The sequence below is a fragment of the Neolamprologus brichardi genome, unplaced genomic scaffold, assembly GCF_056152115.1.
Source record: "Neolamprologus brichardi isolate AB-2024 unplaced genomic scaffold, ASM5615211v1 NODE_ptg000008l+_length_2720982_cov_1, whole genome shotgun sequence".
Classification (NCBI taxonomy): Eukaryota; Metazoa; Chordata; class Actinopteri; order Cichliformes; family Cichlidae; genus Neolamprologus; species Neolamprologus brichardi.
Genome location: NW_028270135.1, coordinates 98,742 through 109,440, shown reverse-complemented (window position 1 = coordinate 109,440; position 10,699 = coordinate 98,742).

Below are 10,699 nucleotides of genomic sequence, written 5' to 3'. Positions count from 1 at the left end.
AATCATATCTATTCTATTACTGATCATCCATATACTCAACACCAAAAAGTCTGACGTGAATGAATACTAACGCACGGCTTTATAATATTTTATTGCTTGATGTAGGTCTAGAATAAATGAGGAATTACACATGCTGTTCATTAAATGTGTTTGTGGCGTGCTCAGAGTCTTCATTGGTGGAAATCATTTGTTCAAAAGTTCAAAACATAATGTCTAGATTTGAAAATGCAAACGCACAGCTCTTTGTGCCAAAGTTAATGAGATATGATGATGATTAAAGCATGTCATGTTATGGAAATGTGAAATAAATCCACACAGACACAAACAGGTTTGAGTTAGCTTCACTCAGGGAGAGCAGCACAGAGCGTGGCAACAAGCTGACAGTCATGTATAGAGATGGGCCCAGCACAGTGTCAGAGTGCACTCACAACATTTCTGCCGGTACAAGAAAAGAGTCCCCATGCTAAATCAAAATTGTTCTTCATGTGAAACAGAAAGTCAATCTCATAATTTTGACTTAGTATGTTTTGTTTTTTTTTCTTTTAGAGCTGGAAATAGGACTTCTATAGACTGAGATGGTTGGGGAAAGAATACTAAGGCAGGTCACAGAATCTGATTGGTCACAGATTTTGGTGCAACTTAGAACATAATATGTATTTGCATATTGATACTGGGTTTTGTGGAGGGTGTTTCTATTCCTGTGCAAAATGTGTATTCATGAGAGATTTTTGAAGTAGGTTTTGCTGTTGATTACACAGTCAGGCATATAACATGGTGCAGACTGTCCAAGACAGCTACCCAGGAATTTTCTGTGCTGAATAAATGATAATATTTTGGTGAATGTCTTGTTTAGATATCTGGAAAAACTTCATCGGATCACAAGCAAAGACCTCCTGGATGAACTTGATGAACAGGTGAGTGCTCCTTTACCTGACATTTTTAGAAGAGAGTCTACTTTTCTCATAACAGAAACAGAAAAAAATGTTGGCTTCAGCCAAAACACATCAATGGACATGTCAGTAAAAATGAATGTCATCAGTCATTACTTTGTCTTTATTTGGTGATATTTTATTTAATTTGTAAAAAAAAAGTCAAATTGTTAACATGTTAACAACTTGTTTTTTGTGTTTTACGTGTTGCTGGGTCTGACCTGTGCTTTATTTTCATTTCTATAAGAGTTCAGATTTTGCATTGTGTGTAAGTACACAGTTACTATACTAATTTAAATGCTTGTTTTCTACTGAATACTCTTAAGACATCCGACATCGTGTCCCACGGAAAGACAGCAGCACTGAGAGGCCTGCCCATTGTCCTCAGAGAGGATGCAACGGAGGTTTTCCTGAAGTGCTTAGTAAGTAATGCAAGTAAAACTAATTGCTATGAGATGTTTTTAAAGGATGAGTTAACCCAAAATGGAAATGTACACCTCCTCAGTGCAGTCCAGATAATTTTATGGTGAGGATTGCAGTTGTCATAACTGAGGAGCAGCTGGGCATTGTTAGTGGGTGTTCCAGAAGAAAACATTTTTGTACAAAACTCATCACAAGGTTGGTGGGTGAAAGATACTGTGTCATTAATTAAAGGAAAATAAGCTTTTTCTTTTTAAAACCTCCATGAGTCAAATGACCATCATGGTATAGAGGTTAAAGTTAAAATCTTTAGAAATGCATTTTGTCTTTAGTTTTTCTTAGCTCTCAATAATTCATATTTTACTTTTCTTCAGGACACTGACATTGTTTTTGGAACCAGTGTTGAACGGTGCATCAGTTGTTATCCTCACGACGATGCCGATACGTCTGTGTGAGTCTGTGCAGATGTGTTGGAAGGAGACATCGTGCTACATAACATCCCTGACCTCTCTACTGCCTTGGCACACCTCTTTGGCCTCAACATTGATTATCCAAAGCAGATGAGTTATACCTTTGAAGCAATTCAGGCCATCTTATTTGAGCTTGGTGGCTCTTGATGCTCAAGCGCATAAGGTCTCTAAAAACAAAGCTTTTGCTGTGACTGTGAATGGGGAAGCCAGACATGACTTTAACTTGTGTTCTTTAGCCTGTTCAAGTGCATCGTAGAGTCATATATATTAAAAAAACACAACAGTATCAACCCCTTTCCCTCTATATAACCATTCACCTGTTACCAAGAGTTGCATATTGTTAGACTCTTGTGTTGGATAACACCTCCCACCCACTCCATGACATGCTGGTCAGTCACAGGAGCTCGTTCAGTGAAAGACTGAGATTACCCATAATGCACCACTGAACGACACAGGAAATCATTCCCGCCTGTGGCTCCCTGTACAACTCATACACTTAACACACTGTTTACTGCAACAGCTACACCCTTCTTGCACATGTTCTTTTTCAGCTATTTATTAATAAGTGACTTTTATGTATATATATGCCTGTATATGTTGTGCTATTCTTAGTTAATGTATTGTCTGTCTTTGTTAATGTTTGTTTATGATGGAGCAGTGTAACGAAAAATAATTTCCCCTAGGGATCAATAAAGTATTCTGATTCTGAACTGTTAAAATTAATTAGGAATAATGAAGGAAGGAGGGAGGAAAGGAAGAAGGGAGGAAAGAAGGAACAGTCAAAGCAGAATGGTTCATTTTGACCTGGTCGGACAATATGAAGGTGAAGTGGATAAATGATTATTTGAAATGTAAATTTTAGTCAGATGCATCTGTATTGTTGAGAATATATGGTGAAATTTTGTCTTGTAGTAATTTAAAAGATTTGTTCTAGTGTTTTCACTCCACCTGAAGCAGAGAACTGGTATTTTACCTGTTAGTTCCCTGTTCATTGATGGTAACATTTCTAATAACTTTTAACTTCTGTAGTTCATCATAGCAAGCCCATGGAAAATGTCAATGTCTGGGTACATAGGCAATCGTTTGTGGCAGTGAACTTATGAAGTCTGGACAAGTAAAAACGCGAGTACAGACTCGCGTACTTGAGTATTCAGAAATAGCCTATCTAAACTCAGCTAACGCCAGCTAACAATGTTAACTCGGTGGCGAGTAGCCTTCATTAATAGTAATAAAAATCACACAGCAACAATACGTCGAAGATACTGAAGCTTAATTTGATTTCCACCAATGACGACTCTGAGCACGCCACAAACACATAGAACTTTAGACCGGGACATCCGGCGGAAGTAAACATTTTTAAAAGGCGGCAGTTTGGTTGTTCCAGGGGTCGACTTTTGGAGCAATGACTTGTGACTGTATCCCAATTCAGGGTCTGCAGCCTTTTTTTTTTTTTTTTTTTGAATACGTTTTATTGACAAAATACAAAATACAGATATACAAATACAAAATAGCAAACACAGTGTCAGGGGGTTCATATAAAAAAACAAAATAGACACAGTCTATTAAAGAATCACATGATATTGAACAGGGAACATAAGTTTATGGTTTTGACAGCTTTTTGATTTTGGGAATGTTGTATGGTTTTAACATATTGTTTGGTTTCATTTAAAAAGCACCGAAAGGATGGTTTTGCGTTAGAAAATTTCGACTTATGTAAATGAAATTTAGCCAATAATATCAATAAATTAATCAAATAAAATTCGTTTGCTCTGTGCATGGGGTACTTAAAGAAACCAAACAATATTTTCTCGTAACAAAGAGAGAACTCAGAAAAGATAAAGGAAACAACAAAAACACAAAATTCTTGCCAGAAAAGATTCGTGTATAAGCATGACCAAAATAAATGAGAAATATCTTCCTTCACACAATTACAAAATGTACAGTTAATATCAATGTCCTTTTTATAACGTACAAGAAAAGATCTGGTTGGGTAAAAACAATGAATAACTTTAAAAGATATTTCCTTTACTTTGTTATTTAATAGAAATTTCGACGGTAAGGTCCAAATCTTCTCCCATTCCAGGTCCTGGTATAAGTTATTCCAGTAGGCGACAGCCGTTGGGACACAAGTTCTGTCTTTTTGAAATAGAGTTTGTATTTCACGGTTGTTTTTCCTCTTTACAGAGGGGAAACACACCTGACCGACATAAGTAACAGCAGGATCCAGTGGTAAAGGGGTCAAATCACTAACAACAAGATTTCTAAACAACATTAAGACCCCAGCAGGGATAGCATCAAACACTATGGCATATTCCTTTGGTGGAACAGGAAGACCATATGTATTCAAAAATTCTGAGTAAGAGAGTAAACCTCCAACTGGATTTATAAGTTGTGCAACACGATGAATCCCATTATCAAACCAATTACTTAAAAACACAGACTTATGTTTGTATAAAATGTCTCTATTGTTCCAGGGTCTGCAGCCTTAAAGGCCGCATTTTAAGGCCGATTACGTCACAGCGATGCGACGAAGGCTGTCCTAATTCGAAGGCTTTTTTTTTTTTTTTTTTATAATTTGCACACATTTACAATCACTCATTGGGAGACAACATTGGTGCAACAACATCTTGAAATGTTAAGTAAGAAAACAAATGAAATATGAGAAGAGTAACAGAAAAACAAAAAACAATATAAATATGCGTGAAGGCCATTCCTATGACATTTAACAATAACCTTTCCGTGAACACTTTAACATACATCCGGCTTACTTGGTACACCAAACGAAACACATTCATTAAAAGGATAGAAACTGGGTCCCATTTTCACATATCAAAGCAGCATCTTTACACGAATCCTTCAGTAATTCTAAAGATGACAAAAAAGACTTTAATTCAATCTTCAAAGCACTTAGGGAAGGTCTTTTGTTTTGCCATTTACACTTATGAATGTGGTTATGAATATGAATTTGCCCATAGTTATTACCATATTGTGGAGCATGGCACGTTCCTTAGACGGATCGCCATTATTGTATAAAACCTGTGTTAGAGTCAGTGGGGTCATCCCATCTATTCTTACACTCAACCAGTCTACCAAATCCTGCCAGAAGTCAGTCGTTACTGAGCAGGAAAAAAACTAATGATCAATACTTTCTTCATTTTGCAAACAAAATCCACATGGCTCCACCTCAAACCCAAACCTTTAAGCATTTCAGCTGCTGGGTAATATCCATTAATTATTTTAAATTGCATTTCTTTGACTTTGGGGGGGATAGGCCATTTAAAAAAGTGTGTATATTTGTTCATTATTTTAACGTTACTCCCTTTTAATCTTGTGTTACTGTTAAAATCGTGAAATAATTCATTTTTTACACTTTTTATTAGTTAAAAGAATCTGATTTAGCTGTAAAGGAGGTAAACTAATTTGTCCCTTAGAGTGATATAAATAGCCTTGTATCAAACTTAACAGAGGTAAGGGGATCGCCTTACAGACCTTGTTATATTCTCTAAGGGAACACTGAATGTTAAACTTTGCATTGAAAACACCCACTGGGAGAAACTGCCCCTTTCATCAAGTAAATCTGTTATAAAGATGATGTTTTTTTCATACCACTCTTTAATGAACAATGACTTCCTATTAATTGTAATGGTCCTGTTATTCCACAAGGTGGAGCAATGTGGCGTGAAGTTATGGGCAAAAACCATCTTCCAATAAGACAAGACCTGCTTATGATATTCTGACAGTTTCACAGGCAACTTCAATATATCAAAATCACATTTCAGGAGAAAATCCAACCCTCCCACCTTTTTGAAAATGTTTTTAGGGATATGGAACCATATGGATTCAGGTTTCAAGAGGAAGGCTTTTATCCAGTTAATTTTAAATACTCCAACCATTGATTGAAAATCAATTGTCTTTATACCACCTTTGGTGTAATCTTTGACGAGTTGTGATTTTTTAATGTAATGTGTTTTATTGCGCCAAATGAATTGATAGATTATGGAGTTAATCTTTTTAATACTTTTCGGGGTAATGTATAATGAGTAAGCTGGATAAACCATCTTTGAGACACCCTCTGATTTGGATAATAGATTGCGTCCAAAAATTGTGATATCTCTCGTTAACCAATGATTTAGTGTTTTGGACATACCATCAATTTTGTCTTTTAGGTTTATTGACTCTCTAGTTTTGATGTCTTTATTTAAATAAATGCCTAGATATTTGACTTCATTTTTCACTGGAATTGTCCTCATGTTATTTTCCAAACAATCATAAAGTGGCAAAAGTTCACACTTCTTTAGATTCAGACACAAGCCTGACGCTTTAGAAAAAATTGAAATTACATTCAACGCTTTCTCAAGTATTAATTTATCCTTTAAAAATATTACTGTGTCATCTGCAAACTGACTTATTTTCAGTTCAGTACCAAAAATATTTATCCCTTCGATGTCTGAATGGTTCACAATGAGGTAGGCCATTAATTGAGTGCAAAGAATAAATAATTTTGGAGAAATTGGGCATCGCTGTCGAATTCCACGAAATACATCTATCCTAGGTGTTATGCCTGGATTGAGCGAAACATAACTATAAATCTGCTTGTAGAACAGTTTGATCACTTTGCAAAATTTGTTTCCAAATCCAAAAAGTTCTAAAGATCTAAATAGAAAATTATGGTCTATTGAATCAAATGCTTTAAAAAAAGTCAATAAATAATACTAAACTTTCTGAATTGATAAAGGATCGGTAGTCAATCATATCTAATATTAATCTTGTGTTATTATGAATCTGCCTTCCTTTAATAAACGCTGATTGACACTCATCAATTAGTTTGGTTACGACGCTCTTAATCCTATTTGCATATGCTAAGGCTAATAATTTGTAATCATTACATAAAAGTGTTATGGGTCTCCAATTGTCTAGCACTTGTAAATTTTTGTTTGGTTTGGGCAATAAGGTTATTAATCCTGTTTTCATTGTTGGGGATAGTTCTTCATTTTTTAAACAATCCAAAAAGGCATTAAATAATAAATCTTTAATGTCTTGCCAAAAAGTTTTATAGAATTCAATCGTTAGGCCGTCAATTCCAGGCGATTTCCCATTTTTCATTTGTTTTAGAGCTGTTTCTAATTCAGATATATTCAAATCATCTTCTAACCATATTTTATCTTCCTCTTCCAATTTTTTTACCTGGTCTTTAATCATATCAAAAAAGATGTCAGCGTTTTCTTTTTCAGTTCTTGGTTTATACAGATTACTATAGAATATGTTAATTTCCTCACTAATGTGGTTTGGTTCCTCTATCATAATGCCATCCTTACTCAATTTAGTTATTTTCTTCTTTGTTTGTCTACGCTTCTCAAGACTATAGAAATAAGATGAATTTTTTTCCCCATGTTCAATCCACTTGGCTTTGGACCATACATATGCTCCTTTAGCCTTAATCAAGAACACCTCATCTAGTTGATTTTGTAAAGATTGTAAGCATTCTGACTCTTCTGCAGTCATACAAGGCTTACCACATAATAAATGTATTTGTTCGATTAGATTTTTCTGTTTACTTATGCGTAGGGCAGACACTTTCTTTCCCGTTTCTATAGCTAGTTGTTTGACACTATATTTAAACCATTCCCATTTACTGACATTAGTCATCATCATATTGTTAATTTCTAATTGAATTTTTTAAACTTGTGTACAGAAATCTTTGTTTTGTAATAAACTATTGTTAAATTTCCATAAGTTTTCAGATCTTTGTTGTTTACGTAGAGATAATGAAAGACTTATCAGACAATGGTCAGTAAGTGGGGTTGATTGGGTTTCACATTTAGTAACATATGGTGATACTGTTTGAGAGACAAGCCAATAATCTAGTCTTGAACATACGTTCTTATTTGTTGGACTAAACCAAGTGTATTTCTTCATATTTGGGTTCGTCATCCTCCAATAATCCATCATATTAGTTGTTGTACAAAAGTCACAAATGATGCTATCATGTTCTGGTTGTTTCCCTCTCTGTGGTTGCCTGTCAAGCCATGAGTTCGGTGCCAGGTTAAAATCGCCTCCAGTTATTACCTGGGTAGAACCATATGTATTACTCCAATTTGCAATTAATTTACTTAAGTTTAACATCATGTTTCTATTTAGAGACCTGTTATTGTATCCATACACGTTGATAAGAATGATTTTCTGTTCACAGACTTCTATCAACACCATGATCTAGGGATGCACCGATACCGATACTGGTATCGGGTATCGGGGCCGATACTGTAAAATGTGTGTGTACTCATACTCGTAAAAGTTAACCGATACCATGAACCGATACCAACTTATTTCATTAATCAGAGGGTGGATTGTCATTTCTGTTGTAGTTTTTTATATTGGCCACTAGGGGGACATCCCGCGCTAAACAGGCACAGGGTTAGGCGAGTGAGACTGGCAGCTCCAGATAATAAAAAAAAAGAGAAACTGGAGGCTGCTGTAGCTAGGCTAAACAAAATGTCAGCAGTGTGGACCGGAACAGCCAACTTTAACTCAGGTTTTGGAAAAGCGATGAAAAATGTCAAGAGAAAATCCACGGGCAGTTAAAATAACAGAGGCTCTGACTCATTTTATCGCTCTGGATGACCGGCCAATGCCGGTCGTGGAAAACATAGGATTGCACCGTCTTCTCAGCATACTCGAGCTGCGATATGAAATTCCCAACCGCCCAGACATCAGGGAGATAATGGTGCCAAAACTTTCTGAAGAGGTAAAGACAAGCAGTGTGTGCGATGTCAGTCCTTGGTTTAACGGCACAGTGGACTGATGATCCACGGGCAGATGAGGAGTTCATCAATGCCAAATACTTTCGTTATTTTGTTTGTTTGTTTACAATATGGACTCTGCAACAATTTAAAAGTTTATTTTATTCTCAAACCTAATTTGTATTTATTTTATTCCAAACAGAAGTGTTTATTTATTATTCTGAAAGCTCGAGACAGTGCCAATAGTTCAGTGATATTTTGTTAAATTACAATGTGGAGACTCTGCAATAATTTAACAGAAGTGCTTATTTTCACTTGAAATTTTTTTGTGGTCATTTTTATTAAGATTGTATTTTTTATCAGCAGAGAATAAAATAAAACCTGTCTTCCAATTCATTGCATTTGTGTGTGTGTGTGTGTGTGTGTGTGTGGTAGAAGTATCGGTTTTTGTACTCAGTATCGGCAAGTACTCAGATCCAAGTATCGGTATCGTATCGGTTTGAAAAAAGTGGTATCGTTGCATCCCTACCATGATCCAATGTCCCATTCCATCGCTTTTATGATCAATAACCTTCCCCGCAAATTTGTTAAATAAAACCATCACTCCTGCTGAGTGAGTAGCACCATGTGAATAAAGAATACTTTCTCCCCGTTGATGTTTCCAAAACATTTCCTCTTCCTTACTAGAAGGTGTTTCTTGTAAAAACAGAACGTTTGCCTTAATTTCTTTCTTTCTTTTTTTTTTTTTTTTTTTTTTTAAACTTTATTTAACAAACAATGAGTATACAACATACGAACAGATGAAGTATACAAAACAACAGAACATGAACACAAAAAGCCAGGGGTAAAAGAAAAAGGTAACAATTATAAGAATACACGCAAAAATTCACATACATATATTGTTTTGAGAGCCTTTTTGTTGGTGGAGTCTGATATTGATTGTATGTACATTTCCACATCCTTAAAAAAATGACAGAAATATGGTGTTTTGTTAGTAAACTTACATTTATGGATAAAAAATTTAGCTAAAAGTATTAACAAATTTATCATAAAAAAACATTTATCATACTTCTTGGGGAACTTAAAGAAACAGAATAAAACATTTTCCCATCGTAAAGAAAACTCCCTTAAAATATGGACAATAACAAACCTGCTAAATTCCTTCCAGAATCTCTGTGTAAAAGAACAGTACCAAAAAAGATGTGTCACAGTTTCTGGATGATCCCCACAGAATGTACAATTAGTATTTATGTCCCTTTTAAATTTTACCATGTAGTGACTGGCTGGATAACATTTATGTAGAATTTTAAATGAGACTTCTTTCACCTTATTTACAATCAAATATTTATGGGGGATCATCCAGACTGTCTTCCACTTGATATCTGGAACATATCGGTTCCAATAAGATATTATATATGGGAGAGAGACGATATCTTCTTGGAATAAACTACGTATTCTCTTATTGCTGTTACCAAGTTCCTGTGAAAAGCAGATTTTTCCTATTGGTGACTCAGCTTGATCAGGGAGAGTGACTGAGGTAGATATTGAGCTGTCAGTGTTTTTATATAACATTAAAGTCCCTGAGGGTATGGCACCAAGCACCATTGAGAATTCCTGAACACTGATTGGAAAATTATATAGTGCAATAAAGTCGTTGTAAGTAAGTAGTTGTCCCTCTTTATTAACCAGCTGAGCCACCAATAGGATCCCATTTTGGACCCAAGTTTCCAGGAAAAATGATTTATTTTTATATAAAATATCTCTGTTGTTCCAGATAAGGTATTTGTGAGGTGAGAAGTTGTGTTTATAAATGAGGGTCCACGCGAAGAGGACCTGCTTATGGAAGGATGAAAGCTTTACAGGAAGTTTCTCAACATTGTAATTACAATTTAAAATAAAATTAAAGCCACCAAAACGAGAGAAAATATGATCTGGTATAAAGTTCCAGATAGAGGTAGGGTTTTTAAGAAAATGTTTAGCCCAATTAATTTTGAAAGTGTTATTTAAAGTAGAAAAGTCTAAGACGTTAAGCCCACCTGATTCGAATTTCTTTCTTTCTCCTTGATTATGGTCGCCACGCAGATACTTCCGGGTCACAGTTAGAATCCTTCCTCAGCAAAATGCACCCATAGTGCATTGCGTT